The sequence below is a fragment of the Camelus bactrianus genome, chromosome 2 (assembly GCF_048773025.1).
Source record: "Camelus bactrianus isolate YW-2024 breed Bactrian camel chromosome 2, ASM4877302v1, whole genome shotgun sequence".
Classification (NCBI taxonomy): Eukaryota; Metazoa; Chordata; class Mammalia; order Artiodactyla; family Camelidae; genus Camelus; species Camelus bactrianus.
The window spans coordinates 84,935,651-84,951,142 of NC_133540.1; positions in this window are offsets into that span (position 1 = coordinate 84,935,651).

Sequence of the window (15,492 nt, forward strand, 5' to 3'; positions counted from 1 at the left end):
AGGAGTTCTTAACCTGGTGGAGGAAAGAAAGCAACAGTTGAGAATTTAATGGTGTTAGAAAAGACAAAACTAAGTGGAGAATTTGGAACTGACACCCAAATACTGTGAGAGTTTAGAAGAAAGTTCTCTGAAAACCAAAGGGCCAGAAAACATTTCATCAAGGAGAAAGGGATTTTAGTTTTGGCTGTAAAGAGTAGGTTGGCACTTAATAAGATGAGAAAACTGGAGATGGGAGGCAGAGAGCATTCTAGCGGCATGTTCATCCTGCAGCATCATCTTCATGGAAGGCTCTAGAAAGTTTATTCTAAGAAGCAATAGTAAAGATAACTAAAGCTCAGCACTTTACATATAGTCAAACCCCATAAAAGGACTATTTATTTTCCATGGAATCTTATTAGAGCATCAGAAGTCGATACATTAAATATTTACCTACTGAACTTATTCTGAAGAAGAAAGGATGGACAGAGAGAAAAGCCATAATTACAGAAAAACCTATGGTGCTGTAATTTTACTGGAGGCAGAACCACTACAATCTGACAGTGTTGAACGCCCCCTGGTGGTCACATAGTGAAAATTGGTTGCTGGAGATATTCATCCATTTTTCTAAATTGGAAGTGATTCCAAAGGATGAAATGGCATTGACCTGATTCTCCTATCCGTCCCCCTTCATTAATCTGTACACAAATGCAGCTCATCGCGATTTATTTCCTCTACCAACTCTATTGCATGGTGCTTCTAAAAGGCCCCTCCTCTGACCACAGCTATAGTAAAATGAAGAACTAGGGAGAATTTGTAGACGGATACAATAATACGGTTAATTCCAATGGCAGGAAAATACTGTTCTTCATTTCTAAAGAAAATACCAAACATCGTGAAAATCAATGGTGTGGAAAACTTGGACATTTACTATTATTCATACAGATTTCACTCTCTGCTGTGGAACAAACCAAGATTACACAAGTATGCAAAATCCCTAGCAAAATGCCTGTCATAGAGCAAGGGCTCAGTAAATATTATTTTTTTCCTTTAATAAATAATGATAAATATCTAAAAAGGGCTCAGAAACAAAATGGACCCCCCCCACACACACACACAAACTGGTATCTATGAGAGGTGATGGATATGTTAATTATTTTGCCTGTGGTCATCACTTCACATTGCATACATACCTCAAATCTTCATGTTGTTCACCTCAAATACATGCAATTTAATTTTTTAATTACAAAGCTGGGGAAAATTAATAAAAACAAAACACAGGACAAAGGAAAAAGAGAAACGATGGGTTTGACAGAAAATTCAAGTGCCATAATGACACAGAACTGAAAATTTCATTATGGGATCTATTTTCTGCCTGCCATATACTGCTGCTGCTTTGCACTTGTGTGTGTCCTTCACTCAGCAACAGCTGAAAAGAGAAGAGTGGGAGAAAATTATCCACCTTCCCACCTCTTGAAATAAGGAAAACTCAATTCTCTGCCACTCACTGGATATACGAGATTAAACATATTACTTATTTATTTGGGCCTCAGTTTCTCCATTTGAAAACATGAAGAGATTGTCATAGATGGGTTCTCTAAAGCAGCTCTTGGACCACTAACAAATGAAGAGTTCATTTGTCCTTGGTGAAGTGAACAATGCAGAGTCTTACATGAAAGTAAATTATTAAATTAAAAGATTGCCATAGATTCTGAGATCAAATCTTCTTACCCACATGGTGTTAAAATGTCCCTCCTTTTATGAAGCAGTGGTGACATGATTTTAGGGGTGGCTTTAAATGTCCTTACTAAGTAAAACATTGCCAACCCTAAACTGATCCTCAAATTTTGGATCTATGAAATCACTGGAAATCCAATGAAATTTGTTTTTTCTGAAAGAGTGTGTAAGGCAGAAAGACGGTTAAGTTTGGAGACTGGTTGACTTGGGCTTCAACCCAGTCTCTGTTAATTACAGATTATGTGACCCAAGATTTGATTAGACTCTCTGCGCTTGAAAAAGTTATTGATCTTGAAAACCAAAGAGCTGAAAACTCAGTTCCTTGCTGACTTCTAAAGGTCTAAAGGTCTAGACTAAATCATGGACATTGACCTTAGTTACACATGATATCAACTGGGAAAAAAAACACTTGAATGATTAAATTAACCTTGACAAGCGGTAGAAAACGGTGGAGATTCTATACACTCCAGGGCTAAAATACAAAGAAAGAGAAAAAGACTGTGCATAAACGTCACAGACAAAGATTAGAATTCTAAGAGAATGCCTTCTGTATATGCTTATTCACAGCTATTATATACTAATATACACATGGAAGAGTCACTTCATCATTCCTAAAAACATCATTCCTAAAAACATGAGATCTTAAAATTCCAGATTTTCTTCTTGAATTTCATACTTTTATTGATATCAATTTTATGAACTCTCTTTCTCAAAAGGGAGAAAACAAAGGGAATTGGGGAAATGAGAACTGAATAATCACATAGGGGCCCCAGTCTTCCTTTTGGTCTTTAAGACTGCCTCCCCAAAGGATCTGGGGAATGGACAACACCAACACACACACACACACACACACACACACACACACACACACACACACACACACACACACACCACAAAAACCCCTTCTCCCCTACAGTGTTCTTCCTTTGCCTCTGCCATACAAAGCTGCTGAATCCAAACATAGGTCACAGGCACCATCTAGAGGCGTTAATCCTAAATTTGACTCTCATTTCTGTGAACTGATACAAGTCAGTTCAAAATTCAGGTGAGCACTCCCTCTAGGTACAGACTTGAAAATTAGTTAATCAAGTAAAATGTGCCCATCTCTAAATGCTGTCAGGGGAAGTAAGACCAAATGAAAAAATGTGTAATTATACACACCCTGTCAAATTGTTAGACTTATCGGTCTCACCATCTCATTCGTTAACACCTTTGTGGTTTCATTTGCTGCCTGTTTCACAAGAAAGATGTAAAACACAAAGGCCACAATTCTACCTTTAGGGGTCAGGAGACGATGAAACCGGAACTACAATAATTCCACACAAGCCTCAACTCAAGAAATAACATGCCCTTTTAACAATGAAAATGTGTCTGCAATAAATGATATTAGATCCTCCGGTTACCGTTGCTACTAGGGACAACGTACATTTCCAGAAAGTTCAGCCTTCGTGTACCAGCTTTATCTCAGCAGCAATAACAAAATATCGGGGTGATGTTTTTAATCTGCACATTTTTCTATGTAACACTAGCTGGAATACATACACAGAACCCCTGAGATTCAACGGCTTATCTACACCCAAGGTATCATAAATCATCATGCAAAGTTAGGGGACAGTTGAAAATAATGAGGAGCTAGGAGCTTCGTGTGCATAATTGAGTCCACAACTCAGGACTGGGTTTGATAAATACCTTGAACTCTCAGGATATCAGCAACCCAATTTAGAAGGCAGCTCAGCTTGGCAGAAATTATGCTGATTAGAGACACTGGAGTCCCAGGTTCCAGCACCTGTATCACTATCTAGCGTTGAGATCTAGGGCTATTCATTTGACTTCTCAGTTTTCCCATATGTGAAATAAATAGGCTTGTTTCTTGTGAATTATAAAGCTCTACAAGCATAAAAATATTCATTAAAATTTGAAAGTCCTAGGTGTAATAAAGCCTATCAAAATACCTGCCCTTTATTAGCATTGATACTTTGTTTCTACACACCACTAGTGGGCAGTGTTGGGCTATTTGGCTAAGACACAGCCTGCAGGGTGGGCAATGAGATTCCTCTGGCACTGAATAATTGCCCCTGCAACTCTTCTCACAACTGGCTCAGCCCAAGTGCCCATTGCTACCATCCCAGTCTCACCTGTGCTGTAAGACACATCAACCAGGTAGATCAATAAAATTTTAAAGAATAAAAAGCTCAACATTAGATTGTTTTTATTTTTCATTATAAGTTAATCATTAGCCCCCACTCTAATAGTTTTAGTTCAAACTTTAATCACTTCAGTTATATTAATTCATTAAAACTATAATTTTTCAAGAAAGACTTAAGATCTTATTTAATGAAAAAAATTATACAGGTTCTCGCTTTATCCAAATGTTTATGAAAAGATGTAACAACACTTTTCATGATGACAAAATTAATGTTTCACTGTTTTTAGCTTCAAAAATTGTTCAGAAAAATCACAAATACTGTTTATCACTATTTACAATTTGTGGCTTATTCTTTGTATAAGGATTTAATTTTTGCTTTTATAATTTATCTTTTATTGAGGTATAGTTGACTTACAATATGTAAGTTTCAGGTGTACAACATAGTTGATTCACAATTTTCAGATTATACTCCATGTATACTTATTATAAAATACTGGCTATATTCCCTGTGCTGTACAATATAGCCTTGTAGCTTATTTATTTTATACATAGTAGTTGTACCTCTTAATTCCCTACCCCTATTTTGCTACTCTCCCTTCCCTCTCCCCACTAGTAACCACTAGTTTGTTCTCTACATCTGTGAGTCTGTTTCTGTTTTGTTGTATTCACTAGTTTATCTTTTGGATTCCACATATAAGTGATAACATACAGGATTTCTCTTTCTGTTTGACTCATTTCACTAAGCATAATATCCTCCAAGTCCATCCATGTTGTTGCAAATGGCAAATTTTCATTCTTTTTTATAGCTAAGTAGCATTCCACTGTATATATATATACATCTTTATTCATTAATGTGTTGATGGACACTTCGGTTGCTTGCGTATCTTGGCTACGGTAAATAATACTGCTATGAACATTGGGTTGCACGTATCTTTTCAAATTAGTGTTAATAGTTTTCTCCAAATATATAGCCAGGAGTGGAACTGCTGGATTACACGGTAGTTCTATTTTTAATTTTTTGAGTAAACTTCATACTGTTTCCATAGTGGCTGCACCAATTTACATTCCCACAGTATACAAGGGTTCCCTTATCTCCACATCCTCAGCAACATTTATTATTTGTGGCCTTTTTGATGACAGCCATTCTGACAGGTTCAAGGTGATATCTCGTTGTTTTGATTTGCATTTCCCTGATGATTAGCAACACAGCATCTTTTCATGTGCCTACTCGCAATTTGCATGTCTTCTTTGGAAAGCTGTCTATTCAGGTGTCTGCCCATTTTTAAATTAGGTTGTGTGGTTTTATTTTTTAGATGTCGAGTTGTATGACCTATTTATATATTTTGGATATTAACCCTTTGTTGGTCATATCATTTGCAAATATTTTCTCCCATTCAGTAGGTTATCTTTAGATCTTGCCAATGGTTTCCTTTGCTGTGAAAAGGCTTTTAAGTTTAATTAGCTCATACTTGTTTATTTTTTTCTTTTGTTTCCTTTGACTTAGGAGACAGATCCAAAAAAATATTGTTACAATATATGTCAAAGAGTGTTCTGCCTATGTCTTCTCCTAGGAGTCTTATGGTTTCCAGCCTTACATTTAGGTCTTTAATCCATTTTGAGTTTATTTTTGTAAATGGTGTGAGAAAATGTTCTAATTTCATTCTTTTACATGAAGATTATTTCCAGTTTTCACAACACCACTTACTGAAGAGACTGTCTTTTCTCCATTGTATATTTTTTCTCCTTTTGTCATAGAGTAACTGACAGAGTAACTGTCATAGACTAGCACATAAGTGTGTGGGTTTATTTCTGGGCTTTCTGTTCTGTTCCACTGATTGGTCTGTTTTTGTGCCAGTATTAAACTGTTTTGAACACTGTAGTTTTGTAGTATAGTCTGAAGTCAGGAAGCATGATTCCTGCATGATTCCTTCAGCTCTGTTTTTTTTTGTTCAGCTCTGTTCAAGATTGTTTTGGCTATTCAGGGTCTTTTGTGTTTCCACACAAATTTTTAAATTATCTGTTCTAGTTCTGTGAAAAATGCCACTGGTATTTTGACAGGGATTGCACTGAATCTGCAGGTTGCCTTCGGTAGAATGGCCATTGTAACAAACTAATTTTTCCAAACCATGAACACAGTATATCTTTTTATCTGTTTGTGTCATCTTCAGTTTCTTTCACCATAATCTTAACATTTTCTGAGCATAGGTCTTTTACCTCCTAGGTAGGTTTATTCCTAGGTATTTTATTAATCTTTTTGATGCAACTGTAAATGGGATTATTTCCATAATTTCTTTGATAGTGTGTAGCTAGTATATAGAAATGCAACAGATTTCTGTGTATTAATTTTGTATCCTGCAACTTTACCAAACTAATTAATGAGCTCAAGTAATTTTTTGGTAGTGTCTTCAGGATTTTCTATGTCATCTGCAAACAATGACAGTTTTACTCTTTTTCAGTTTAGATTCCAGTCTGTTATACCTAGGACTTCCAATAATATGTTGATTAAAAGCAGTGAAAGCAGGCATCCTTATCTTGTTTCTGTTCTTAGAGGAAATGTTTCCAGTTTTTCACCACTAAGTATGATGCTGGCTGAAGGCTTATCATACATGGCCTTTATCATGTTGAGGTATGTTTACTTTATATCCATTTTCTAGAGAGTCTTTATCATAAATAGATGTTGAATTTTGTCAAAAAGCCTCTTCTGCATCTATTGAGATGGTTTTTTGTTATTTTATTCTTTATTAACATTGCATATCACATTGAATTGATTTATAGATCCTGAACCATCCTTGTATACCTGGGGTAAACCCACTTGATCATGGTGTATGATCCTTTTAATGTATTGTTGGATTTTGTTTGCTAATACTCTGTTCATCAATGATAGTGTTCCATAATTTTTTTTTTTTTTTTGGTGATACCTTCTTCTGGTTTTGGTATCAGTGATGCTGTCTTCATAGGATGAGTTGAGAAGTATTCCTTCCTCTGCAATTTTTTTTTTTTTTTGCAATTTTTTATAATAGCTTAAGAAGGTGTTAACTCTTCTCTAAATGTTTGGTAGACTTCACCTGTAAAGCCACCTGGTCCAGGACTTTTGTTTGTTGGGAGTTTTAAAAAAATTACTTATTTAATTTCATTCAAAAGAATCTATACATATTATTCAATAATTTGCTTTTCCCCCATTAGTTATATCATGAATATCCATATCATTAATTATCTTCCCCATCATCTTCATTAATGTCTACAGTATTACATCACGGGCATAGGAAAAAACTCCATCAATTGCCTTTTTGGAAACTTAAGGTTATTTCTGATTTCACAACACTGAAATGAATATCCTTATTGATAAATCTCTATATTCTTTTTTGATATCTGAGCATAACCTAAGGTTTAAAAAACTAGGCAACAATTATAGATGTTTCAATGTTCAGAAGTCTTCATTTGTTTCAAAGACTGTTTTAAGTAGATTCCTGGGTATCTGAAGAAGCCTTAGGTAACTGTTTTCTAATCTTGACTTTCACCAACTCAGAACCTGTTTTAGTCTATTTGAGATGCTATAATAGAATACATAGTTGGGATGACTTAAACAATAAATATTTATTTTTCATAGTTCTGAAGGTTGGGAAGTCCAAGATCAGAAGATTCAGTGTCTGGTGAGCCCCATTTCTGGTTCATAGAAGGCCGTCTCCTTGCTATGTCCTCATACAAAAAAAGAGGGCAAGGGAGCCCTCTAGGGTCTTTGTAAGGTACTAATTCCATTTACAAAGCTCTACACTCCTAACCTACTTACCTCCCAAACACCCCACTCCAAATAATATATTAGGCATAAGGTTTCAACCTAAAAACTTGTGGGGGACACAAATATTCAGCCCATAATAGATGCTTTGGTTTCAGTTACTGTAAAAGAATCAAAGTAAACGTCTTGGATCCATGTATCCCCATTCACTATTCCCATATAAATTTAGTTAATACTCCTCCCTAGCCACCAGCCTCCTTCCTTCCATTTCTCATTTTAGGATTCAGGAGAAATGTGCATTCAAATCCAGGCTAAATTACTTATTACTATGTACTATGCATCCTTGAGCCTGAGATTTAATCTCTTTAAACCTAATGCCTTCATTTGTCAACAGGGAATTATAACAGCCTCTAATTTACCAGGTTCTTGCAAACAGTAAATAAGCTAAAGCATGAAAAGCACTCAGGCCAGGACCTGACATAAATACTGTGCAGTAGATGATAGATATTATTGTCACTATTTTGTTCATTCTAGAATTTATCAAGCATCTGTCATGTTCTAGGCCTAAGGGGTAAAACCCTACACCTGGAACTCTTTCTGCCCTCACACTGGGTACATGCTAATGAGGATACACATCCAAGTTACAATACAGTGTAGTAAGTGCCATGTAGAATTTGGAAAGAGCTATGGATACAAAGAGGAGGACCACTCAGCACAGATATGAAGCAGGGGAAAGTTCCCAGAGGAAATGACACTTCAGCTGCAGATGGTTGACGGGAAGCAGTGTTGCTAGGCATGTGAGAAAGCCTAGAGGGATAAAGATCAGCAATAGAATGACTGCATAAATTAAAGCTGAGTGTTTCAGAGTTACCATGTTGAAGACTCTGAACTCTATTTTTAAAAACAATGATTAGCAAAGGGTTCTAGGCAGGAAATCCTATTTCCTTTTGAAAAAAGTCTACAGCTACCGAATGAAGAATAGATTGGATAGGCAAGATTACAGGTAGAGAGCAGTTAGGAAGATGTGGAGATTCAAGTGAGATGATTGTGGCTTATAGGTACCAGCAATGGAGACTTAGAGAAGCAAAAGAATTTTATTATAGTATGAGAAAAGAAAGGAAGGTTAAAGGAGAGGGTGAATTCAGGATATTTATTTCTCTGACCTGGACAACTTGGTTGGTAGAGAATATAAAAAAAAGGACCAGGTTTGGTTAGGGGGTGATAATGAGATGAACTTTGGATATACTGAATTTAGTGCCTGCAGACAGCCAAACGGAGCTGTCCAGTAGTCAGGCAGCTGTATTAGTCTGAAGCTCTACATAGCCGAAGAATTGGAGGTGCAGACTTTGAATACTCAGTGCAGAAATGGTACTGAAGCCACAGGAACCAATGAGATCACCCAAGAGGAGGCAGTAGAATGAGAAGGTAAGGCCTAGAAAAAGCTCTAATGATCAAGACTTGAGAGGAACAGGAGGCCACAAAGGAAATACTGGAAATAGAAAGACTCATAGTGGGCTTTGTTTTGGAAATAGAAGAAAAATGTGGTTAAGCATACTAAATGCTGCCCAGCGGTTGAAATCAAGAAGCCAAGCAAAATCAGGATTGAAAAAGGTTTCAAGATGGCTGTGTTTACTGCAGGGTCACTGCAGTGGCACAGTGTCTGAAGAGAAAGAAGGACTCCAGGTAGCAGACTGGGGATGCCTGACTGACTCCTCTTCTCACAGCTCTGGAAATTACAAAAAAAAAAAAAAAAAAAAAAAAAGAGAGAGAGAGATATTTAAAAAAAATCTATAGCAGCCATGAAAAACTAGGAAGAGAATCATCAATGGGCTAGAAATGATGAGGAAAACATACTCGGGGAAGGAGTTATATGAAAAGTGGGAGTAGTTCTGAGGCTTCAGTTCGAAGTTCGAAGCTTGGGGATTTGGTGATTATGAAGATAGACAGGAGAAGGCAACCCCTTCTAGGTTGTTTTTAGAGCCACTCAACCACTTGGTCGGGCTTATGCCAAACAACAGCCAGCAGAGTCATCTATCACCCATAAGGAAAATGACGGTAAGTCCTTGGGTTAGGGAGGCAAAACAGTGTCCTGAGTGGCCAGCTACACTCAAGAGGAACAAGGAGCACTCCCCACAGAAGACCTGTCACTGTCACCCTCTGCCTTGCAGTCCATCCTTTCCTCACAATTACTGGAGGTGGCTACAATAACAGATGCTAGCAGAGAAAGTTAAGTCAAAGACAAAAACACAACCAAGAATGACCCAGCAGTTAAGCAAAATCACACCCTGAAATAGAAGTACTGATCTAAATATGCAGAACCACCTCCTAAGGAAATAAAATAAAGACAACAAACTGAAAGTTGTTTTAAGAGGATTATAATTGATATCTTCAGAAGCTTTAAACAGAAAGACACCAGATTCATGTAGCAAACATAGGCTTTTGTGAAAAAAGAATTGACTAGAATGAGAATACTGCAACTGCAATGAAACTAAGGAGATACACTGAGTAGACACAACTGAAGAACAGACACAGATGAAGAACTAGTTACTGAACTAGAGCACAGTGCAAAAGGTCAAAGTGATGGTGAGTGGGAGGGAGTGAAGAATGAAGGAGAGAAGACAGGTAGTACACTCAACTTAAAAACAAAATGGCCACAAATGGGAGGAGAGAGATGGGAGCCTGATAACTTGATAACTTCACTTCTGAGGTACCTCCCAGGCAGGAAAAGCAGTACCAACAGGGAGTCAGTGCAGCCCCGGAAGGAAAATGCTCTCAGTGTTCACCTCAAATGTGGCCACGGACCCAACAAACTGAAACTGCATTACTTCCCAGCCAGGGAGCCCCAGGATATGCGTGTGCTATGAACCTGCAACCACAGAGTGCTTTCCCTTCTTCCTTGTCCCAAGTGGGGAACTTTTATTGTGATTCTCCTTTCTCCCTCTTCCACTATTTATTACTAGATACTTACATTTCTTACCATGAACCTAACTCAGAGGGATACAAATCACTCCAAGTCCCTGGATCTAAAAGCAAATGCAGAGAACTTGGAATTTGGAATTTGAGCTGTATTCTGTTAAGGAGAAATAGTTACATTATGTTTTAAGTTATATATTTACATCAATTATATATCTATCGATATAATTTAAATGTAATGCTTGGATTACATTAAAATTAGTATTGTATTAATTCTATATAATTACATATTAAATAAAATTAATTATAATATATTATATACTAAATTATATATACATATGCTGCTGAGCAGCTAAGGAGCTGGATGGAGAAGTCCTGTGTCCTCTGAAAATCCATTCCTTCCCAACATGCCATTCACATGGTTTAGGTTGGAGTTACCCCAACTCTGGTTCTGGGAGTGGTAAACATAACCCATATCTGGCCAAACCGTATACTACACCCACACAAGTCAATCAAGGTCTTGCCTAGAACATTTTCTAGAAGTATAGGAAGCACTAACTGAAGCAGTATTGTGAGCCTAGAGCTACCAGTGGCCATAGCTGCCACTTGAGCTTCAAGAATCAGGCCAACCCAAAGGAAAGCGAAGTTGAAAGAAACAGAAGATACTGTTTAGGCTTCTAGGACCACCTATGCCTAAAACCAACATTACCTACAGACTTCGTGGTTATATAAATAAATATATTCTCTTTTTGATAACATCAGATTGAATTACAGTACCACCTACTATGATCAAAAGAGGCCATAATTAAACTATGTAATGAAAAAAAAGCAACCCATAAATCAGGGTTTAGATATTCTCCACCACTGAATGGGATATAAAATATACTAAAGAGGAATAACACTGGCAATATGAAGCCCTCTACCTTTTAGGGGGTATCCTAGAAAAAAGCTTTCATTAGAGAAAATTACTGACTTAAAGCACCATATTAGTGAAGTACTGTCAGAGTGTCTGGATTTTGTCTGCAAAACATGCTTGTCTTTTGATATATAGTAAAAATAGTGTAAGAGAAAAAAAAAAAAAAACAACAGTATATGAGACCCTGAAAGGACTGAGAACCTTCCACTGGGTCCTGCAACTGTTTCTTTCTTCTCTCTCCTACACATGACCTCAGCCCCTCACTGTTCTCCACTCTTCTTGATAAAATCCAACTTGCCCAAACCATAGCTAGTAACTGCACAAGCTATTCCTCCGTCTTAGAACACTTTTTTTTCTTGAAGACCTCTGCCTCAGACAGAGGCCACTCTGCACATAGTATCTGAATATATCTGGAAATTAAAAAAAAAAAAAGGAAAAGACTTTGTAGACAAGTAAATAGTAGTCTTATGGGAAGCAAAGAAAATTAAGATAAAACATAGGTAAGTTCTAGCTCAGATAAAAAAAGTTAATCCTGTTTTGGGGAACAAAATACCAGGTCTCTGGGACCCCCAACTCTCTCTTAGCAGCTGGTCTAGAGAAAGGGCCTGGGAATGTAAAGTCCTTGGACTTAATGGCGTACCTGGACAATCTCACTATATTTGATGAGTCTTTAGAAGAATGAGAGAAGAGACTTCAAAGTGGCACACCATCTCAAAGAGGCAAATTTTAAATCTTCCCATGGTAGTCATCAACCGTACTGTACCTACTGATCCCTGTTAAGTACGCGGGGCACGTGCCCTCTCAGCCAAAGGCAAGCACAGTCCCTGGGAAGATGTGCTCAAACACTGGCCCTGTCCCACCCACCCTGGAGAACTAGAGATGCTATACCTGGGAGTTACAAGTGGGCTGAGTTTTGTGTGTGTGTGTGTGTGTGTGTTTAAGGACTTCTATTTCCAATTCCTCTCAATATTCTGACTTGAGGTTACCCTTTCACTAGGTAACCACCACCTTGTTTTCACTCTCCTCTGATGATCCCTGCAGCCTTGGGTACTGGAAGAGGAGTGGAGCCACTGGAGGAAGAAGCCTGCAGGCAAGCATTGTGTGTTAGTGGACTGACTACTCAGTGTCACTGTACTGACATTTGACCTATGTGAACAAAAAATACTGCAAACCTTATCAGTAAACAAAGAATGCTGAAGCCATCAAGTCATCAGTGGCTGCCACCACCCCCCAGTGAAGACAAGCCTGCAGCCCAGCCTCTGCAGCCACTCACAATGATGCACTCTGAAGGGACTCAGAATAAGAAAGGACAGGACACTGGCCCTAGATAGCTAGGTGCTTGTCAAAGGAATGAATTCAATGAGCCCAAATGTTTGCTTCCTTCCATACGTAGAAAAGCATTCAATTCTTTAACTTGAGATTCCTGGCTTTCTTTAGATAACAAGTAATCTTTTATTGTTCCAACTACCTGGTCTTTGTTGTAAAGCTCCTATATATCCTAGCTCCTCCCCTACCTCTTCGGAGCCATCTGAGAGGCTGTCCTCCCACCAAATAAAACATAATTCTCAACTTTTAGGCTGCGCATTTATTTCAGTCAACCCCTACATATGACACACATCTGTGTGGAATACTAAACTCTGCCACATATACACTTATTAAACAAAAAAAGTATTAGCAAGTAGACACACACAGTTCAGCTCTGTGCTCGTAACTCAATGAAATCCCAGCCCCTGTACTTTATTTAGGTGAACTTATGACATCTGACATGAAATCTTACAGGCAGGGTTCTGTTACCCTAGGAAGGAATCAGAACTGTTCACAGATTAAGCCTTAGGACCAGCCATCCCGAGGATGCAGGCTACAGAATTCATCCGATTCTTCTCTCTTATTCATTCAAATGTAGGCATGTCTCTAAACTACCCCAACTAACCCAAGTGCTAATTTGACTAATGAGAACCCATTTCAAATATTTACTGTGGTGATTAAAGTTACTAATTTCAACAAATAAAACCTCGTGACACTGTAATGTAATAAGAAATATGTATTTGGTCTCCATCCATTGCTCCTAAAATACTTGTAATTTCCTAAAAGAGCGATGGATGGATTTTTCTTATACTATTTGGTGTTTTGTGCTCCTGAAACAGTTCCTAAAGGAGCTGTATGAATTCTGTTATTCATAACAAGGCCCTTTCAACCACACCTGAAAGCCCCTCCTGGATAATCACAGGATGGAGGCTGGATACCAGGGGAACCAACCACAAGATTAGAGGGTTGAAACTTTCAGTCCCACCCCTTGACCTCTCAGGAGGGGAGAGGGGCTGAAGACTGAATTCAATCACCAACAACCAGTAATGTCATCAGTTGTGCCTACATAAGGAAGCCTCCAAACAGCATGAGAGCTCTGTGTACCCTGCCCACCCTGCCCACTGACCCATGAATTCCTTCTATTTGGCTGAGTTGCATCTTTTATAATAAATGGATAATAGTAAAATGCTTTTGAGTTTTGTGAGCTGTTCTAGCAAATTATTGAACTTAAGGAGGGAGCTATGGGAACCCTCCATTAGCAACCAAGTACAGCAGAAGTTGTGGGTTAATACATGAGACTGGTATCTGAAGTGGAGGGAAAGGGCAGTCTTGTGAGGCTAAGTCCTGTGTGATCTGCACTGACTCTGTGAGCAGACAGGGTAGGGGGTGAACCAGGCATCACTTTCTTAACATAAGAAAAGCCATTTTTGGCCTAAGCCATTTTGTGATCTAAGCCAGGCTACAATGCTTGCTCTTGAACAGGTCTCATTAATTAATGATTTTAATGGAAGGGAGAGAATGCAGGAACAAAGGAAAAAGCAGTCAAGAAACAATAGTTCAGCAATAAAACTGAGTCCTAGTTCCTCTTCAAAGGATATACATTAACAATGTGACACGTATCTCTGAGTTCTGCAGGAACTAAGGCCCCCATCCAGGTGGAGGATGGTAACTATGCTGAGACCACAAATAGATCAGAACCTAAGAAATAATGATGTTGACCTTTTCTGACCCTTGTGACTTCAATCAACTAAAGCTTAGACTCTACCAACATCTGCCCCAATTCTATGCTGAATTCTCCTTTGCCCAACCCCCTGTGTGAATATGCACGTACCCCTAGCTTAAAATTTCCCAATTTTGCAGTTCAGGGAGACACTGCTTTGGGAAAATCCCCAGTGTTCTCCTTACTCACTGCCAGTAATAAATCCTTCCTTCTCCTGATGTTTGGCATATGTCTTATGTCTGGACACTCACCAAGGGGCAAATCCAGTTTTCAGGTAACCTCAGGTAGTGTCAGAACTGAACTGAATTGTAGGACACTCGTTTGGTGCCCACAGAAAATTGGAGAACTGCTTGGTATGGGGAAAAACACACACACATTTGGTGGCCAGCAGGATTCTGTGGATAGTGTAGAGAGGAAACAGAATTTTTCTTCAGCTGTAATTTTTCTTTTTTCAAACCCATTTTGCTGTGATGAGATATTCCACTTTAAACTTTTTTTTTTTAATTGCTTTTTTTTTTTGAGGGGGGAGGTAATTAGGTTTATTCATTTATTTATTTTTAGAGGAGGTACTGGGGATTGAACCCAGGACCTCATGCATGCTAAGCATGCACTCTGCTACTTGAGCTGTATCCTCCCCACCTCACTTTAAATTTTCTAATTTTTCTGACCATTGCTTTCCTGTGACTTGGGAATATTGTGATATCTGGTAATGCCGACATAGGTTGTATTCTTTTAGCGCAGTGATAATGTCATTGCATAATATATACAATGTTTTGCCATCTAATTCAGTAACAAAACCCACGCTTTACTGTGCCTTAAAAGCGTGACATCTGAAATTCACTTTTCTTATTTTGACTGGATATGAACTAGTAATAAAAAATAAATAAAATGTGGCCAAAGGACAGTACACATGGCACTTGAAACACTATCAAGTTATAACTGCACCACTGAGATGTGTACTGTGCTGAGCAGTGTGAGCACTTTAACAGAAGAGCTCTGTCACAACCACGCAGCTCTGCAGTTGAAGCATGAATGTCATACACAAG